The sequence below is a fragment of the Ctenocephalides felis genome, unplaced genomic scaffold (assembly GCF_003426905.1).
Source record: "Ctenocephalides felis isolate EL2017-DRISC unplaced genomic scaffold, ASM342690v1 CF-g0.4_SCAFFOLD_01492, whole genome shotgun sequence".
Taxonomy (NCBI): Eukaryota; Metazoa; Arthropoda; class Insecta; order Siphonaptera; family Pulicidae; genus Ctenocephalides; species Ctenocephalides felis.
The window spans coordinates 49,783,024-49,805,791 of record NW_020537646.1 but is presented as its reverse complement, the minus strand read 5'-3'; the positions used below and the strand labels follow the sequence as shown (position 1 = coordinate 49,805,791).

Below are 22,768 nucleotides of genomic sequence, written 5' to 3'. Positions count from 1 at the left end.
TTTTTTAAGCTAAATGAGTTGTCGTAGGACCGTACCATTTTAAGTATGATCTAGACCGCTTTGTATTTACCACCGTCAAAAAATAATAAAAAATCGTCGAAAAAAATTTTTTCAACACTTTATTACAAAAAAAAACGGCCCGGCCGATCTCTACCAAAAACTCATCAGCGCGATCCCAACTAAATCTTTCGAACGCTTTTTGAATTTTCAAAATCGATTCAGAACTGCGGGCTAAAAATTGGACGATTTTTTCACTTTTCTGCTATTCACAAAGAAACGGTTTGGCTGATCGTACCGCAAACTTGAAAAACGCTAGTCCTAATCGCGATACATCGAAGGGCTTATGAATTTTTGATATCGGTCCGCCGTTTTTGAGAAAATATCGATTTGCGGCAAAAATCTGTTTACATACAAACACACACGCATACCTTTTCTAAACTTGGTCTCATTCGATTTAGAATGACTTGAAACGTCGAGATTTCAAGCGATTACTAAAATTAGCGAATCGGATATTTGATGAATACATAACTTCTCCCTCGGAAGTTAAAAAAATATGAACTTGGAGCTTGCCATGTATATGTGTATGTCAACAGAATTTTTATTTTTCGTCGACGAAACGTTTCTCAAAAACGGCTGAACCGATTTCAAAAACTTAAAAGCCATTTGATATATCTTGATAAAGACTAGCATCGACTATTTTTATCGTTCGTCAGAAACTGCTCGAAAAATATTGGGCCGAGCCGTTTCTTCGTAAAAAAAATTCAAAATTGTTTTTTGACTCTTTCTTTTTTTAACTTTTTATAACAAAAGATATCATACACTGAATAATATACTTAAATATTATGGGCTTACAATAATCCGTTAAATTATAAATATCATCAATGTTTAGAATTTAATGGCGCACACAAGCGATTCATTCATTACAAAAATCACTTTTTCATTATTCCTGTGTATTTATTTTTTATGTATCTTTAATTATTTTGACATTAAGGAGATAGAAAAACATTTTGCTTAATAATAAAATATTCGCATGTTTTGCTTGCAGGCTGATTCTAAGGGAAAAGTGGAAAGTGGATTGAAACGCTCGTTGAATAAAATAGATTCATATTTCTCAAAGAAACCGAGACTCGAGATCGCTCGAGATTCACCTACAACTTCAGGTGAAAATAACTGCTTCGCCGATGCTTCTGCTTCTGCAGATGCATTGCAATGTAGGGCATTATCAATTGATGAAGAAACTCCAACACTTCGGAACCAATGTTTGCTGCGGATATTGGTTGTTATACAGGAAAATCGTTAGTGATTCGATGAAAGCTGTGTTGCTTGAAAAACATTGGCAGCCTCCCTCTAATTATACTTTTCCGCATTGTATTGTAAATAAAATGGGAAAACAGACAAAAAAATATGCACAAAAATCTCACCTCGAAAAATTTCAATGGCTGGTTTTGTCGCATAAAGACCAGGGTCTTTATTGCAAGGTGTTCAGACAAAACACACCTTTGCGTCGATTTGTAAGGGAACCAATGAAAGCTTTTGATGATTTGCTAGTGAAATGGTGCTCTGCTAACACACCAGCGAAATAAATACCATCAATCAGCTGTCGAAGCCGGGAAGAACTTTTTTAAATTTCCACAAACCGGAAATGAACATAACAAACCAACTAGACAACCAAAAACTAAAGCAAATTAATGAAAACAGAGAACGATTAAGGCCAACGAGGCATGCAATTTTAAGTTAGAACTTGGAGCTGCCATGCAAGGTATTTGTGAAACACGCTGGGTAGAAAGGCATGATGGGCATCTTCAGTTTCAAGGGGACAACTTAATCAAATTTGTAGCGCTCTGGAGAAGATTTCTGCTTGGCAAGATAATAAAAACTGCCAATGATGCACATTGCTTGCTGCAAACATTACGCAGTTCTGACTTTATAATATCTCCATCTGCTTAAGTGATGTATTAGGTGGGTGTATAATTTATTATTTTTACAAATTCATTAGTTAGTTTATGCACTACAGTAACTATAACTTATTTTTTTTCAGGTACTACTGTATCTTTAAGCAAATTCTGCAATCGAGCTCGATTGATTTGAAAAAAGCTACAGATGCTTTTAATGACACATTAAGGGTTCTGAGAAATAAAAAGAGAAAATGTGGACGAAATCTTCCAACAGCTGTTTGAAGAAGCTAAAGAAGTAGCTGAGCAGTTAGATATAGATATTAAATGTCCGAGATTAGTACCAAAACAGATACATAGAGCCAATAATCAATCTGCTCAGTCTGCTGGAGATTATTTCCGCCGAGCTGTTTATATTCCTCTTTTAGATTCAATAATCAGCGATCTCCAGGACCGCTTGTCTCCTGATGTACTTAATTTATTTAAGCTGAATGTTTTATGCCAAAAACCGAACATAACAAAAGACATTGAAGCTGTAAGACAAAATAGCTAACGACCATAAACTGTTACTAGATAACACTCCAGTGTCTATTATTGTAATGAATATAGGCTGTGGATGGTGAAGTGGCAGTCCTGGCCAAACTCAGGATACACCGCAATCAATATCTGAGGTTATTACAAATTGTGACATTGATATGTATCCTAACATAAGAAAATTCCTACAAATTATAGCTACACTACCTGTCAGTGTGGCTACAGCAGAAAGGTCTTTCTCTACGTTGCGTAGAATAAAACATGGATAAGATCTTCAATGGCGGAAGATCGTTTGACAGGACTGGCACTTCTCCATGTACATAAAAATATAGCGATTGACGTCGATGATGTAATAACGCGTTTTGGGAGAAGACACAAAAAAAAATTAATTTTGTAATTTGAAAATGTGTATTTTGCTTATTTTTTAAATTATTAAGTATGTTTTTGTAGTTATTATATATAGTAAAATTGTTTTTTCGTAATAATATATATTTGAATGTTAAGAGGACTCAGTTATTATTATACATTTTATTTTTTATATGTATTTATATATTTATTTTTATTATATATGTTATGTAGCGATTTTCAGATGTAGAGTACTTATTTACATTAATAAAATACCTAAATTCAATTTGAAATAATTACAACCATTTGATCACGTGACCTTTATTTGAACTAAGCGACCCCCCCTGCGCCAAAGCTGGATCCGCCACAGTTTTCTTTTAGGTGAAAGATGTAGAGATTTAAACCATGCTCGAAAAATGTTCACTCATATTGTGTGGATTTTAGTTAGCAAGTATTATAATGTACAAATATTTTAGCGATCAAGGAAATAAATTTATTTGAAAATAATGACTCAGTATCAAACAAGACAATCTTGACTGATACTGATGTTTCAGAAATAGCAAATGATTGTGAGCCCATGTGAGATCTTGTACGAATTGTCTATTTTATAAAGATTTCCTTCGAATTAAATGCGAAACCGAAAGATTATACCGAAAGAAGGATTTATTATCGTTTTTTCCTCCCAGGTTTCTTAAATTATGTAGTGGACAGGTATATTCCAATTATACCTTTGTGGTCAGGTCTAATGTTAGATAATGACAGAAAACATTTGTATTCAAATGCTGCTGTCGAATCATTTTTCAATACATTAAAGAACAATATCTGCCATCGTAATAAATACGTGAAAGCAGAACATTTCGTGGAGAAATTGAGAGGTATGTTGCGCCTTGCCAATAATGATTTAATAAATAAATGTCCTGTAACACAGAAACTTAATCCTGAAAAAAGCAACAAAAGTTACAATAGAAAAAAAAAAGAAATGCAAGTCAGGAGAAGTTAGGCATGGTAAACAATATTAAAAGTAGTTGGTTTGGTATTTAGCCTTGAAGCAAGTTACATGAACTTGCCGATATGTTTAAATAATCGACTTAATCAAATAAAAATAAATTAATTATGAGTCATTAAAAGTATTCCGAGTGGATTTATTACACATAATTGAAACGAACGAACACTTTGACTCCGAGTATTTTCTAAAATTCTCTTATCCCTTTCTATGATATGCACTCATACACAAAACATTTGTGAATCATTCCATTGCTCGCATGTCAATGACATATGCATCAACAATTTCAAAATAGAAAACAATAGAATGGTGGGCTTTGTGCGTTTAACTTTTTTTCAAATGCTTGTAGCATACAGTGTTTTATCTGGCAAAAGATTTGGCAATATAATATACAGTATTATATAAAATATATGATATTTTCTCACTAACAGTTTAAATCATTTCAAATATGACGAAAGCAGCCGCAGATAAGCAGGAGGAAGAAAAAATAAGCAGAGACATCAGCCAATTGAGCCTGTCGTCCACATCGAGCCAAGAGCAAAGTTATAAGTGCTATAACCATGCTGAGAACAGTCTTATCAAAATGCAAGCATACTTAAATAATGGACAACTGTGTGATATCACATTAGTTGCTGGCAATGATGGGACAAAAGTGTCCGCCCCTCGGCTTGTTCTCTCAGCATGCAGTGCGTACTTCTCTGTCATGTTTACAGGTAACCTTAGGAAGCAAATCAGAATGAAATTCAGCTATGCTCTGTCGATGGGGATGCCCTACAAAATCTCGTGCAGTTTGTTACACGGGTCTATCGAGCTACGAGAAGATAACGTGGAGACGTTACTTGCAACAGCATGTTTGTTGCAACTTAATGATGTCATTGAAGCATGCTGCACATTTCTTGCAAAACAATTGCACCCTTCTAATTGCTTAGGAATTGCTTTGTTTGCGGAACAACAATCTTGCCCAACATGCATTAAGAGTCTATAAGTTACGTCATGAAAACTTCATGCAAGTATGGAGAGATGAAGAGTTTTTGCGGTTATCAGATACTCAGTTATCAGCATTGCTCCGAAGTGATGATCTAAATGTTAATTCAGAACAGGAGTTTTTCTAGCACTCATGGAATGGGTGAATGAAGATAAAAGCCAATAGAGAAAAACATCTTCCACGCTTGTTAGAGTTTATTCTCTTTCATTGCTTTCACCAACATTCTAGTGATCAAGTAGATTTTTGTGTGTGTAACATATTGGAGTGTCAGAGACTTGTAGTGAATGCACTGAAATGGCATTTATTGCCCGAGAGGCGACCTTATCTTGCTAACAATTGGTCAAGGGCCAAAAAAGCTACTCTTGATAAAGTAATCGTATTAGGTGGTGTTGATGCCACCAGAGAAGCTACTCCCATGGAATTATATTGTCCGTGGAGTGACAAATGGTCTTCCTTTGGTCTTATGAGTGGTCGAAAATTGCAGTTTCGGATCTGTGATCATAAAGATAAACTCATGGTTGTTGGAGGTAGAGATGGATTAAAAACACTGAATACAGTGGATGTTTAGATTTAGTTAGAAGACTTGGAGCATGCTACCTCCGATGAGCACACATAGACACGGACTAGGTGTTGCAATCTTAGAAGGACCTTTATACGCAAGTGGAGGTCATGATGGTTGGTCATACTTGAACACTGTGGAACGTTGGGATCCAATTGCTCCCACATAGTCCTACGTTGTACACATGATATGTCAGAGAAATTCTCCTGGTGTAGCTGTGTTGAATGGAAAATTATACGCTGTTGGCGGTCATGATGGCGGTGTTGTTTAAGTACAGTAGAGTGCTATGATCCACATACTAATAAGTGGAAAATGTGTGCTTCTATGAGCATCAGAAGAGGTGGAGTTGCAGTGGGAGCTGTTAATGGCTTCCTCTATGCACTTGGAGGTCATGATGCGCCAGCATCTAATCCCAGTGCAAGTAGATATGACCTAGTAGAGATATGATCCAGTCTCAAACATCTGGACTCCTATGGCTTCTTTGACTTGCTGCCGTGATGCAATTGGCGTCTGTGTGTTTGGGATAGATTATTGGCAGTTGGTGGTTTTGATGGATCTAAATACCTAACTGCAGCCGAGGAATACAATCCTCAAACCAATGAATGGAAGCAAGTATGTGATATGCTAGTGGGCCGTGCAGGTAGAAGTGTTGTAGTTATGTCTAATTCATCGTTTCCCAACACTATGATTTCAGAAATCATAAAGAAGACAGCTCCACCTTCCACAACTGCTAATGCTAAATAAGGAATCCCTTGATAACTTTTGAATACATCAAAGTACCATTACAGGATTAGTTCTCTCCTATATATTTAAATAATAGATGCACGTAATTTCAAGTCTACATTTTAATGGTAACCAAAGCCATTACACTGCCAAACAGCATTCCGAAGCATGGTAAATGTGATATAAAGTTGTATAATGTGGTTTAACATAATGTAAATTATAATACATTATTTACTCAAACAATTGTTAATAATGTAAACTAATAGTCTAATTTTTATTAATTTAGAAGACTTAAAAATCTTAGATAAACTTAGCAATATCAAATTTCATTATACATTGAAATGACTAAAATGATATATATATATATATATATATATATATATATATATATTAGGGTGGTCCTTAAAATGGTCATTTTCGAATTTCCTTGCTCCCAGGGGCTCAAATGGTTCCAAATAGATAAAATTCAATCAAAGTTTTGTATGGAAATAGCATGGAAAAATTTAAAAAAAATTTAAAAATGTGTTTTAGATGGAATTTAGCGAACAAATGAATGAATAAAACTCATTCATTTGTCGCTAAGTTATACCTAAAACATTTTTTTTAAATTTTCAAAAATTTTTCCATGCTCTTTCCATACAAACTTTGATTGAATTGCGCTCTGTCTAAACGTTAATATTAAGAGCTAAAACTTTCAGAAAATTGTTTTTATCAATTTGGAAACACTTGGAAACATATATATATATATATATATATATATATATATATATATATATCTTGATAGTTTTTTTCGACGTTGAAACATATTTCAAAGTAACTGGCAGCCCATTCGTCGAAATAAAAAAGGTATAAAGTATAAAAACTTTTATTTATACGTTTCGACACAAGATGCGTGTCATCATTCAGCAACTACAACAATTTGAAAATTTTATTAACTAATATAAATAACAATAAAAATTAATTATAGCATAGAGAAACATTATACACACCACAGGACAAAAACACTCAACAAAAATTTATTTTAAAAAATTAAACTTAATAACATATTAGAAAAAACATTTTTTAGAAAAAAATTATGTATAACTAAAAGATTTGAAAACTAATTTTACTAAAAGTTATGAAATACATCATTGTGAAGCTAGAAGCACGCCCATACCGAGCATCTAGACTCGACTGAATTATTTCAATAGGCGTTTCTTTAGTTTTGATAATACTTTTAATTGCCTTTTTCGATTCTTAAGTCTGGAACCCCGTCTGATAGGGTCACCGATTCTGTTTACAGGTTGGATTGCAATGATTGCAATATGTGTTATATTGGAGAAAGTTCCCAATATATTTATAAGAGAGTTAATCAACATATTTATAATTCAAAAAATCCAAACCAATTCAAAACGATGTTTTCCGATCATATGCTCAATCTCAATCACACTTTTAACACTTCACATCCTGTTATTCTTTACATCGAAAAAAATAGTGACCTTAGAAAATTTGCTGAATCCTTTTTATTTCATTAAATTCCTCCTCTTGTGTTAACAAACGCAATTCATCCCACCTTTTACATGATAGTTACCAGATAGTTATTGATTTTATTAAAAAACAAAAATTAATTTTCTTATTTCTTTTAGATTATTTTTTTTACAATTTTGTTTTTTTGTTTTAACTTTTACTTGGTTTGCTTTTTCCTTTTGATCAATCCCAGCTCAACCTCTGTATTCGATGCGTTCTCTTGCAGCGTAGAATTTGTCCTTGATGCGTCCCCTCCCATTCCTATCAACACGCCTATTGAAATAATTCAGTCGAGTCTAGATGCTCGGTATAGGCGTGCTTCTAGCTTCACAATGATGTATTTCATAACTTTTAGTAAATTAGTTTTCAAATCTTTTAGTTATACATAATTTTTTTCTAAAAAATGTTTTTTCTAATATGTTATTAAGTTTAATTTTTTAAAATAAATTTTGTTGAGTGTTTTTGTCCTGTGGTGTGTATAATGTTTCTCTATGCTATAATTAATTTTTATTGTTATTTATATTAGTTAATAAAATTTTCAAATTGTTGTAGTTGCTGAATGATGACACGCATCTTGTGTCGAAACGTATAAATAAAAGTTATTATACTTTATACCTTTTTTATTTCGACGAATGGGCTGCCAGTTACTTTGAAATATATCTTATATATAAAATTCTTCTGTAACAATGTAAGTTTCATTAATCCTCCTAAACTATAGTTCGGATTTTCATGAAACTTCCTGAAGTTTGTTCGGGAAATTTTCTAGAATGTTTTGATTCATAGAAATATAGTTAGATTGTAGAAATAAATGGAAAAAATTGCAAAAAACCGCTTATCATTGTTTGACCTTTAAAATATTTAAGGCATGGTTTGACATTAAAAACAAATGACAACTGTCATTTGCCAAACATTTCTATTCACTTATAGGCTAAGGCAATATTAAAATATAATAAATTCATGATTAAAAATAAAGAAAATGTAATGTCTACATTATTAATGTCGAAAAGCAGCTGAGATGTGCCATAATTAAAATAATATAAGATGCAAATAATATAACATGACTGACGCGCACGGCGAATCGTGTTCTCAACGTACGCGTGGTTCGTGGTTTGCTTTTGCTTGCAATAATTGTGTTTGCACACTTTGCGAACAAATTCGCCGTACGAATTCGTGCAAAGGAGACGAGCCATAAGTGATTGCGCTCAAAAATATTCAATTTGCGGTCGTTTTGCCTTACTATACTAAGTCACAATACAAAAAAAATTACTTATTCAAAAAATTATTTAGAAGTTTCATTGTGTCAAAAATTCATATGGTTGGAATTTTGTACGGAATATTTACTTAATGGAGCGCTTTGGTTCTGAACTTTTTTTTACTGTTTTCCAATTCGTTTGGAATTCTGGAATTAGGCTCATCTTACTCTCAAGTTCAAAAGTGAAAACAATTTAGACTCCTTTGCACTACCCGGGGATATGCCATTTCTTTTCAGTGGTGTAATAACGTTGGGTGTGGATAAAAGAACTAATTATAAGAGAAAAATATTTAACCCTTTGGACTCCGCGCGGTCGACGCATGTGACGCGCCAGCAACTCCGTGAGTATATTAGCGGAATATCGGTCATGTTTGTTATATAATGAAAAAAAAGAACAAAAATAATTAAAGTATTTATTTTTAACAGTATTATTTTAATGCATTTCAATGTTAATTTCGTACATCAACAATTAGTGATTTGTTATTAACTTTACTCGTTATTATATTTGTTAACGTTCTGATGTGATCAGAGCGTGTCGGACTGGGTCCGACAACGGAGTTGCGGAACACATCTTGTATGTCGAACTGGAGCCGACAACGGAGCGTAAAGGGTTTTAATAATGTTTTTCAAAAAAGCAAATACTTTTCAAGTTACTGGCTACTGAAAATTTGTTTCTTTTTTGCGTTTTTCATCGTTTTTTGCTAATATCTTCAAAAATATACATTTTAACGAAAATTATGTAATGAACAAAATTATATCAATAAAAATCCTAATAAATCGTTATTTTACAGTGTTCTAGGAACAATATTAAGTTAATTATGAAAATGGGTTTTTATAGTTCTCCAAATAAGCTTTAAAAGAAGTACTTCTCCGTGTAAAATGAGTGAGCTATCATGCAATTAAAAGACGCATACTATGTTTTTTTTTTCATTTAAATCAAATAGTTTATGAGTGCCATTTCCATCAAAATTAAAAATAATCGTTTTCCATCTAGAATTAACTTGGTTTGAGAGATCTTGATGGATTCTAGAAAATACCATAACATTAGTACAAACGATTTTCAAAAAACTCATGATTTCATAAAAAAATCCATTTAAAAAAAAACAATTTCTCATTATAATATCTCTGAAAGAATACGTATAAGAGTATATATATGAAAATTCAAGGCATTTTTCAGACTAATTATTACTTTTTATTATTTTTTTGTTACACAAATATTGATAGAGTTCTAATTGTTTAAAGAGTGCGCGGCTGTCCAACCGGAGTGTCTTTCGAGCCATTTAACCCTTCGCCGTTTCAAAATAAGAGAAGTTACGGTAAAATTTATGATAGAGAAAGTTGTAGCTCATTTAATCACCTTTAAAATAGTATATTACAAGTTGTGATAAAATCAGAATTAAAAGAGTTATAATCCAATTAATTCGGGGGGTGGTGACGAAATGCAAATTATTTTCACTTCTGAACTTTAAATTAAGATTAGCAGGGCATACGCTTTTTTCCTCTCCATTTACTGCAATAATTTTGTTGATAGTAGGTTGAATAGAGCACATGTAAACAAAATTTGACAAATTAATTCACTTCAAATATGAAGTTGAGTAATAATGTATATTGAATTATTAGTGTGCAAAATGCAATTTAGATATTAAAATACTAAAAGCCAGTTAAAATATGGTACGAAATTATAAAAATTGTAGGCAACATTATTGAAGCAATTATTTTGGGTAGAAAAATCCAAGGTGATATTGCAGTTTGACCGCATGCTATATATTAATTCTTTCTGAATTTGTTATACTTTTTAAAAGATTTCAATTTTCAACACGTGTATCTATGCTATGACAATAAATACATGGTGATAAATTTGGAAAATTAATGTTTTAGCCGTGAATAAACAAAAAATCATTCATTTAAACATCCACATCTACAGGTATGTCTAAAAATATTGTATAACCCTTAAATTCAATAAAATAAATTGAGCTATTAGAAATAAATTTGTTCTATAAATCGCAGTGTATAATTTTTAATATATAATTTTATTGAACATATTTTAATATTTGTTAAAGGGATAATTAAAGTGTTAAAGGGAAAATTAAACTGTGGGAATTGAGAATAATCATTTTATTTGAAACAGTACTACATTTAACATCACTCATATATTGGTGTAAATAGTAACTCGAAAAACAATAACGATTATTTTTAACTGAACGGTATAAATATTAGTATAGGATATTAAAAAAACGTAGAGGTGGGTACAGGACAACGTCTGTCGGGTCATCTAGTATATATATATATATATATATATATGATTGATTTTTTGAAGGGCGTAACATCAAGTAAAAAATAAGTAAGGTAAAGATTTTTTTAAAACATCTTTATTTTTCCATACGTTTCGACGTAAAATTCTACGTCATCGTCAGTGTTTCTACAATTTAAAAAAAGAAAGTAACGTTACAAATTGAATATACATAAGCAATAGTAAGTTTCTAGTAGTCTTCTAAAAGCAAATTTTATATAATTGAACCAGTTTTCAGGACTTTAATGGTTTATTATGTTCAAAACCAAGTACTCTATCATTATACCAAGTAAATAGTCTAATTTTAATTTTAACAAATCTCAAAAGAACTACTCATTTTCTCAAACTTTGATGAATTTTTAAAATCAAACTATTTGTTGTAAGGCCGTAATATTTCAGTGAGTTCTACTATAAGACCATGGTATATATCACTAAAAAAAATCCATAAAAATCGGCAATTTTTTTTTAATAGTTAATTACAAGAAAACGGCTCGGTAGATTTTCACCTAAAACTTATCAGTATCATTCCCAACTAATATCTTTCGAACAGTTTTTGATTTTTTAAAATCGGTTCGGTAGGATGAGCTTAAATGTGGACTAAAAGTTTAACACTTTTTTTCAAATTATTAACAAACGGCTTGGCAGATCGTCGCACAAAACTGACAAACGATAGTCCTCACCTTAATACATCAAATGGCTTTTAAATTTCTGAAATCGGTTAAGGCATTTTTGAGAAAACGTCGATCAAAGATTTCATTTTGACAAATGTCAATAAAACGATACCAATTTTTGCAAACTTTGACGAATTTTTAAAGCTAAACGAGTTGTCGTAGGGCCGTAATATTTTAGTATGACCTAGAAAACTATGGTATCTACCGTCAAAAAAAAATCATAAAAATCGTCGAAATTTTTTTTTTAAAGCTTTATTACAAGAAAACGGCCCGGCCGATCTTTACCAAAAACTAATCAGCACGATTCCCAATCAATATCTTTCGAACGGTTTTTGAATTTTCAGAATCGATTCAGAATTGCGGGCTAAAACGTGGACGAAAAATTTTTCACTTTTCTGCACTTTACAAAGAAACGGCCCGACCGATCGCCGCACAAAGAAACAGAAACGATAGTCCTCATCGAGATACATCGAATGGCTTTTAAATTTTTGAAATCGGTCCAGCCGTTTTTGGAGAAAACGTCGATTTACGGCAAAAAATCTGTTCACACACACACACACACACACACATACTTTTTCCAAATTTGTTCTCATTCGATTCAGAATGGCTTGAAACGTCGAGAAAACATAAAATTAGCAAATCGGATTTTTTGATGAAAACATAAACTTCTCCTTTGGGAAGTTAAAAATGAAGAAAAGCAACACAGTAAATAAAGTAACTAAAAAATTAAATGAGGACCATAACACCACGACAGTAGATATTAGAGATGCAAAGGAAACAGTTAACAAAAAATCTAATAATCCGGTCAATTTTTACCGATGTAGGAAAAATGCTTTTCCTTTGCATAAAAAACTAGACTCAAATAACTCTGCTGATTCTAGTACAGATCAAAAAATAGGTTTGTATCCTAACAATAACGTAGCTATAGATTTTCATTTCTATATAAAACCCTTCATGTATAATATGGATATATTGTATACTATAGGATTTTTTGGTAAATATGCCATTAAATTGAATAATTTTTTTTACTTTATATGGAAATGAGTCGTTAGATGACATAATCATTGACTCTTACTTAGCATAAATTGAATATGATAGCAACAAATTCAAAATTTTAAGTGTTCATGAATATGATCATATTATAAATTATAATAATGATAACTTTGTTATAAAATTATCATCAGGTTTAAAATACCTAGTGCCACATAATAATTATAACCGTTGGCTCTTAGTTTTAATGGATACAGATAAACAATTCACTGTTATTACTTCTTGCATAAATCCTTTAAAGGACTATATTTAGTCAATTTCGGAAAAGCTGCTTAACTTACAAGAAAGATTCCAATAAATTACACGTTTTCATAAAGTAATTTCTCCCCAACAAATCGATAGTTAGAGTTGAGGGCAATCAAAACATTAAATTAAATTATATTATATAGAGGTAAGTAGAATATAATTCATGGTATGAACATGAACTAAATTCAGAATTATCACTTATCAAATGCAAAAATAATTGTAATTTTACAACAATGTAAGCAGAGCTGCTTCATATTAATATCATTCATCTCGTTCTAGAACAAGTGATTTCCAAAGTGGTCCATGTCAACAAAAAGGGAATATGGATATCCACGATAGTGGATCACAACTCAACTTGTTAATATCTATTTTATTATTAAGAAATCAATTAATAAATATTTTAATTTAGATTAGTATCTTTACTTAAAATGTTTGCATAAGGGGATTGACTTGATCTTGCCATTGAAGACGGTGAAGAAATGGAATACACTAGAAATGGGTTTGAAGGATGATAACGAGTTATTCATTTATAAAAAATTGTTGGAAAAATTCATGCAAGAAACTGGAATTATATAGTATTCCTAACCTCATGATCTGCTTATCAACCAGAATAATAATTCAATACATCAAGCTGATCTCTATATTCTGATAAAGATGTAAAATGGCGAATGTTACTTCAATGATGTTATAAGAAGTTTTTGCGACCCAAATCTAGTAAATGAAAACAAATGAAGCGAAGTGACTGGCAACGATGGGGTCGAATTCAAAGTCATCGAAAATAGCTTTTACGGTCTCCGTGACTCTAGGCGGCCCGTAGTCATCTCTCCGGTGCTCAAAGAGATTCTCTACGCCTCCACCGGGGTTTGACCAAGTCACCTGCTTCTGTTTCGTGCTACATAATTTTACGTAAAATTTTGTGATATATATTATGTATATATAATTCACAAATAAAACACACAAGCCTCTACACAAGTTGGAAAGGATAATTCTCTACCAAGAATCCACGTCGAGGACAAGAATAAGTGTCGCGAGTGAAAGTGCTAATCTGGGTGAAAACCCAGAGTAATAACTATTAAATGTTAGACATAAGTTTTTGTTGCATTTTCATGTTTTTGTATTAATTTCTTAAGCAAAAATCCGTGCATATCACTGAACATTTGTGTATACTGTGTGGTATTGTATAGTAATTCAGTATAGTTATAAATTTTTTAGTTAGTAGTACTACGTCATTGTTTGTCCGCTATCCAATAGCCGCCGACGTAGTAATACGTCACTCGTATTCCGAATGCTGTAGCCGACGTAGTAGTACGTTCTTTTACTTAGTAACAGTGCTTGTGTGGTCATGGATTTTGAAGTTTTTAATTAATTATATAGTGAAATATTGACTATTTAACTTGATTTATAATGGAACAACAGGGTGTTGAATATAATAATATTTGCAATGATAATAGTGAGGTATATGCAGATATATTATCTGGGGATGAAAACAATATAAGTGAAAGTGATGAGTCATACATTATTATTAGTGGAAAAGTTCTACCTATTGAAAGTGATTCGGAGGAGAGCGGTTCCGATGACGAATTTAACAATGTTACATTTACACCGTGGACCGAAAGTGATATTGATATGGACATAAATGAGTTTTTAGATAATGATGGTATAAAAGTTTTTCCGAAGGATTCGGAAATTATAGGAGATACGGTAGATTTGTTTATTGGCGACGATTTTTTTGAATTACTTGTAAAGGAAACGACCAGGTACCACTTGCAAAATGTGAATAAATATAAATCTACAAAAAAGATAAAACAATAATGGGAAGATACCACAATAGACGAAATGAAGAAATTTCGTGCATCAAATATTTTAATGGGACAGGTGAATAAGAGCAACTTGAACGATTATTGGTCTACGGGTTCACTTATCGAGACACCAATTTTCGGGAAAGTTATGCCTCGAAATAGATTTAGACAAATTTTACAATCATTACATTTTTGTAATAATGATATAATATTAGAAAATACAGATAGACTAGTCAAAATTAAACCTATAACAGAATATTTATTAAATAAATTTAATACTATTTATAAACCAAAGCAAAATCTTTCATTGGATGAGGCAATGATACCCCATAGAGGTCGTTTGAGTTTCCGGGTATACAACCCCGGCAAAAAATCGAAGTACGGGATGCTTGTCAGGATGTTGTGTGAATCTGAAAGTGCTTATATCACAAATTTCAAATTTTATAACGGAAATGGACAGAAATTACAAAATCTTGTAGAAGATGTTTTAGAGAACTATGCGAATATTTGGCACCACGTTTACATGGACAATTACTATAACAGTGTGGAACTGGCGGCAAATTTACTGGAGAAAAAAATTAGGGTATGTGGTACTATAAGGGAGAATCGTGGGTTGCCTAATGATATTAAAATAATCAAATTAAAAAGAGGAGAACATGTTTTTCGCAGAAAAAACGAAATTTTAATTCATGTATGGAAAGATAAAAGGTATGTCAGAATGATCTCAACGATACATCAGGCTCGACTTGTGGAAACGAATAAAATTGATAGAAAAACGGGAGAAATAATTAAAAAACCAGAAACGATCATATATTATAATAAGTATATGAATGGTGTTGACTTGGCAGATCAATATCTTTCTTACAATCCAATTATAAGAAAAAGTGTCAAATGGACGAAAAAAGCTTTTATGTTCTTGTTAAATTGTGCATTGTTTAATTCATTTGTAATTTACAAAAAATTGAATCCGAACAAAGAAATAAAATTCAGCTTCTTTTTGTTGCAAGTTGCAGAAGATTGGATTAAAAATAAACAAAACGTTTCCCTTGAATCGGAAATTTCTGAAGGTCCGCCAAAAAGAGTTTGTCGGGAAGATCCAAACACTAGACTTTCAGGAGATATGAAAGTACACGGCAAGTAAGAATTGTCAATTCGGGAAAGAAAAAGTTTCCACAGAAACGATGTAAAGTATGCCAGAAACACGGCAAAAGAAAAGAAACCTGCTATATGTGTGGATATTGTGAGGTTCCTTTATGCATTGGAACATGTTTTGAGGATTATCACAAAAAAAAAAATTTTTAGCTATATTTTTATCTTATACATATTATTAGTTATTAATCATTATTAATTATTATCTTTTGTAACAGTAGTTATATATATATATATATATATATATTTATAATAATAGTTATATATATTTTTGTAATAATATAGTTATTTAATAAACAAACATATTATTCCGTTTATTACTTTTTTCTCATGTTTTTAGATATTGCATTTTTACAGCTTTATATTAATAAATATTACTTTCTTATTCAATCAGTTAGAACCAGTTAGTTGGATATTGATTTAAACGTGATTCATAATAAAAATTGTAGCAGATTTCGGGCTCACTTTTGCGGTATTACGCAAATTACAGATGCACATTAAGAGGATTAATTAAAGCTGGATGTAACGATTTAAACATTTTATGAAACCCTTATTGAGGCAGAAGACAAAACGTATATCCAAAACGGCCTATAAAAAATTGGTTTGCTTTGCTTTTCATTGAAACCTTAAAGCTTTTTGTACCATAAACTTAACCTGAAATATGTATTTTATTTATCCACGTGCACGTGGATGTTACTTATTCGACTAAAGTAATAAAATATTCGACTAAAGTTTATATGCGACAAGCAACGTCATAAAAAGTCAAACTTCACTTTCGCGATATGCAGTATCATATATCGGCAAAAATAAATCTTATGTGACGTTACATTTGTTAATTATATTAATAAACAGGAAAAAATTGTATGTATTGTTGATTAGTATTTGTGTGTTGGTAGTTTTCCACTTATAAATATTGGTAAAAAAAAGAAAATACCATCGTATCTTACGCGTTACATTGTGTTGCTCATTGAATATTTAAAATTCGTTAAATGTAATTTATTGTATCAGTAATTATCTTCAAGCTATCAATTGTCGAGTGATTACGAATTGATTTTATTCAATATTACTTTTTCTTTACATAACATCCATGCTGCATGATATTCTCAATTTCCTTCGAAGTTAATTTAATTTCACAAATTTGGCGTTTTATATTATACAAATGAGTAATTTGTTGAAGATTGAAATTAACTTGTACCAGATATCAGGCAAGTCAGGCGAAGGTCCAAAAATTTTATCATCATTACAATTGAGTTGGACAAATCCATCTTCACTAACTTGAATAATTTCTGAAAGTATTGAAATACCTTCGTTTGACAATAAATTGTATTTGATCCATGGTTAAGAAGTCCGTACAAATTAAAAATATCCTTCTGATTGATTATATATGGATGGTCGGTCAATTAATGCGTTTGATATACTACTATTAATTGTAATGATATTTTATCCTCATACCTCAAAATACCATTGGATGTTTTAAATTCCTTCTTCGGTTATCATTTCATTTGATATATTGTATTGATCAAAGCAGGGAAACAATTTCTGATGTTCAATGAAAAATATATTCTTCACCATAAGAACTGAAATTCTAGGCACCCGCCTAGACAAATCGACAAAGACAGAGCATCTGATTGAAGGTTAATTTCATAATCACTAGGAATAAGAGAACCTTTGAATATCTTGGACTGGAATGAAAGCTTACCAAGATAACATATAAGCAATCATTGCAATCATAGCGATCATTATAAATCAAATTTCTTTTTACCTTAGCGCACCTGAACTTGTGACTCATGAACAAATGAAAAATTCTAATGACCTTCAGCCATAAAGTTTCTGATCACATCTCATTTGATATATAATTCAATTACAATATATATTAATTTCAAATTGTGCGGAAAACACCTTGCATTACGCACTAAATCCTCGTATTATGTACATATTTGAATTAATATTGATTCCTTCCATGACATTTTTTATTTTTCATATCATTTCATGTAGAAGCAAAGCTGTGTATCATCAGCTTTATACCGTCTTTCATCTTGAAATGAATGTGTCCTTATAATAAATATGAATCATTTTGCTTACTACTGTCAAACAATTTAACATATTAAATATTTAAATTGTGTAATTTCCAGTAATACGTAATTGTTTTTATCTAATTGAAATTAAATCGCAATGTGATATTTCTACATTATTAGCCTTATTAGTATTATCCATCATTCATTAGTAATTGTTGTTAAAATTAATATTATTGTATCTATTTTTGATATAACTGCAGTAGTATAATTAATAACAGTGTTTTCACTTCAATTCACTAGTCCATTAAAATTCGTTTCACTATAAAATCTCCTGTTAGTAATATTTTCAAATTTGTTGTTTGCATTCAACAAATAAAATTTTGTTTCAATTCCCATGCTTTTTAACAATTTTAAATATTCAAAGATCACACACACACATCACGAAACGAAAATCAAAATTCGAGAAAACTACCGATACTTTACGATAAACAATACAAACCATAATTTGAACACTTTGGCAAATTGTACTTGAACTAATTTAACAACTCATTTTTAGATTTATTTACGCTTAACAAGAAACTCATGAACAAATAAAAATCAATACGTTCATATAGTAGCACATGAAATTAGGCGATTCAATAATTAATTATCTATGAGGAAATATTTGTCGCTCGCAAACCATTTTCGAGAAAAAGTTATGCTTTTTATGTGGTGGTCTGCCTTGCAAAACTCTATCAAATCGATATACAATATTATTCAAATTTAACATTTGAATAAATTTTACTGGTTAATATATTTCAGGTTTTGTTTTCCATACAACTTTTCAGTTTCTTTTATATAAAAATGTGTAATTTAACATTTTGGGTACATGATTTGTCGCCTCCTCAAAAATTACATTTCACTTAAAATCGTTAATTGTTACTCTCATAAAACTCGAACCTTATGGATTAACAAATTGCATATAATGAAGTTTTGAAACGAAAATCGCGCTTCTCATAAAAACATTTGCAAGTTTTTGTTATTTAATTATAGTTTTATATTGCTGTAATTATTGCTGTGATATATTTATAATTGAAGTAGTTATTTCAGGAATGTACTAATTAATTATTGTTATTCTACAAGATATGATGTTCCGAATTATTACTGTTCCAATTAATTCTTTTACGAAGTATAACTCATATTTATTTTTACACTAACATGCTTTGTTACAAAGCAGTTACACTTTCTAGACATGTTTTTGTTTGCGTTTTGCGTATTAATTACTTGTGTGTTTTGTTTCCACTGAAGAATAAATAATAATAATAAATGTATTTTAAGAAACATATCTTAGTTTTCTTTCTATTCATTATCTGGATAGATGACTGTTAAAAAGTTTGTGTTATCTATAAATAAATTTCTTGAAGAGCGTAACATCAAGCATAGAGCGGTGTTAGGTATTCGATACAAATTGGGAAACATTTAAAACATATTGGTAATTTTCGTAGAGAAAAGGAGTATCAGTTCGCTTATTAATACTAAGTTTGGCTAAGAAAATAAAAATCGATTCCGCATAGCGTCTTTGTGAGACTGTGATAAAGAAACCTTTGCGTCAAAAAATTGAACGTATGGTTGTTAAGTTTTAAAAGTCTGTGATCATCGTTTGTCGTGTTGTTTCAAACGTTTAAGAAGTTTTAGTCCTGTTTCGCCAATATATCATATATAAATAGCAATCTATAATCTCTCTAATAATAATAATCTCTAATCTCGACAACAGAATTATATCTGGAATTCCTGCTATTTGCTCTACCAATATTCGTAAATTTGAATGTAGAAATGCAGGCAGTAAAACCAAAGTTGCACGTTTTATATGATCAGATGATATTCACAGCAAATATGGGACAATTTTGGAATGTTTCATTCAACCGATATATATGGAACTTTCAAACGAAGAGTTGAATACGATAGAAAATATTTCGAATGCCAAACAGCAAAAGGTATTAAGCGTAGATGTAAACGATTTGCAAATGCATAAACCTTCATTAGAAATATATGCTAGAGGAATGATTCCAAATATAATTCGGTTGAAAAGAGAAACTGGCCGATTAGATGAGGATGAGTTTAATATTGAGGCAGCAAACCAAATAAAGCAGAGGTTTCTATTTCATTATAAAAAACGACAAGAACTATAATATTTGCAGTAATTTTGAGTACTGATTTGAGAAAAAAATTCACATCAATTTCTGAACTGTTATATTATTTTCCAAACATTTGCCCAGATAATATAACAGAACTAGATAGAAAACGGAAAACTCTTAGAAATACCAATGTCGATTCGAAGAGACTGAGACGACGCCCAGTACAGAAGAATTTTAAAGGCACGTATCAAAATTAGAAAAGGCGATGGTTTCTGCGATGTTTCCATAATTATCGATTTTAATAAGAAAACTCCTGTGTTTGGCGCACAGTACTGCGACGGTGACTTATAAATATTTGACAATGTTACAGTATTTATTAAAATCAATTTGAAAACATTTAATATTTCCAATTTTCCTTAAGGCACAATGCCATACACCACTAGTTAAAGTATTTAATTATCAAAAGAACAATTAAAATGGTGTTTTAAAACATTAAAATAAATATTATGCAAATATAATATACCTATTAATTTTTTTAATAAAACGTGTTGACACTTTATCGCGACTTCAGTCAGTTCTTGAGCTGTTTAAAAACTCGAATTACCAACATAATAGTTTATGACAAATCAAACGCAAGTCATAATACTTTAGTATTTAATATTTCAATATAATAATATGATGATTTAATAATTATGAATTACATTCATTCTTTAATAATTATGTAAATATTATTTTTTTTTTCTTTTCAGAAAATTTGTTGACGAACCAAAAGTTTAATTATTTATTTAAATTATTGAAATTTCTAGTTTGAAAAATATTGACTGGAAGATAAATATTTACAAGATGTCCAAAATGTTTAATTCATACTGATATACATACTATATAATTTTACATTCAAATTACCACATTGATATATTAATTTGTATGTATTGTTGATATGTATTTGAGTGTCTGTTGTTTTCCAATTAGAAATATTTGTCAACAACAAAGACAATACTATTACATTTTACGCATTACATGATGTGTTGCCTGTTGAATAATAAAAAGTAGTTAAATGTATTTTATTGCATGAGTAAATAGTAATTAATTACCCTCCAAATTTTTCTTAATATTTGCAATTGTAAATACAAATTGTTAATATCGGTTTTAAATATCGTGGAGTGACTACGAGATCGATTTTCTTCAGATTCACTTTTTATTTATATAATATCCATGCTGCATCTCATGTCTCCATTTCCATCATATGACTTCACAAATTTAGCAATATATGTTAAACCAATAAATAATTTGTGGAAGATTGGAAATAACTTGTCCCAGAGTTCAGGTGTTCTTGTATTCAAGAAATAATTATCAATGGACATGTTTGAAGGTTTTGATGAATTTGAAATTGAGGAAGTGCGCCTTCATTCAGCATTCAGGCATGGTGATAGCATTTTATGTGTGGGTTTAAATATTTAATAAAGTAGACAAAAATATATATATATATATATATATATATATATATATATATATATATATATATATATATATATATATCATAGTGTCAATTTCTGCTATAGCAGTAATCCGAGAACTTTCTTTTAAATTATAATTTAAAAAAAAACACTGGTCTGGTATAGGTAAACTCATTTTCTTTGCTATAGAAAAAAGCAGATCCTCCATTCATACTGTTTCTCCTTGGGCCAGTTAAGAATTCTATAAAAACTAATCAATCCTGGTCGTGCTACTTCAAAAAGCTTTTAAATTTTTGAAATCGGTTTAGCATTTATTGACAAAACATCGACAAAAGCTCAAAAAATGGCTCACAAACATACTTATTCCAAAACTTGTTCTCAAACGATTCAGATTGACTTGTCAGGTATAATAGATAATAGACAAGGTTGCTTTAAATGTTCAATGCAAAGTGAGCTAATGTTTGAATAATGATTGTTTTAGAATGCTATAGATTAGGAATGTTGAGTTTTGTTTTAGATTTTTTTAGAATGTAAAATGTTTTTCAAATGTTATGGATTATTCCATAATTTGTAGAATATTTATTAGAACATTGTAGACTGTTTGAAAGTGTTGCATAGTCTTTGAAGGTCTTGCAGACTGCCCGTAAGCATTGCAATCTCATTTTCACATTACGAAGTTTTTCTTCTTTTGCAGAGTATCACTTCTATTATTTTTATTGTTTTTTTTTTGTAGGAAGATGAAGGATTTCCTTCGCTCCTCTCAAAAAATAAAAAACATAGAAGCTTTAAAATTGAGTTTTGTCAGTTCTTCAAAAATGTCATAAATAGGGGTGGAAAAGAAATAATTTATGATGATTTTTTATAAAAAATCTGACCTCAATCTTGAAACATTTGTCAAGATTGGGTCAGAAAAATATACGATACACGACAACATTGGCAGGTAAATTGTATTCGTGAGAATGATTTTTATACGTAGACCCTTCTATGGATTTTAGATATTTTTAGATATATATATTTTACACATTTCTAGACAATTTCAAAAATATGTAGCCATTATAGATATTTTTTTAAATTTTTGTACATTTTAACCCTTGCCAGTAGGGACATATACATTATTTAGGTATGTATAGACATTTTGTACATTTAAAATTTTTACGTTACATTTAAACATCACTAGGCAT

General features: G+C 30.6%; 1 protein-coding gene across 1 annotated transcript in view; it reads left to right on the top strand.

Moving 5' to 3' along the window:
* Positions 1-22,768, top strand: part of LOC113370316 (UDP-glucose:glycoprotein glucosyltransferase) — a 402,309-nt gene that overhangs the window by 252,537 nt on the left and 127,004 nt on the right. The gene's annotated exons all lie outside the window — the stretch shown is intronic.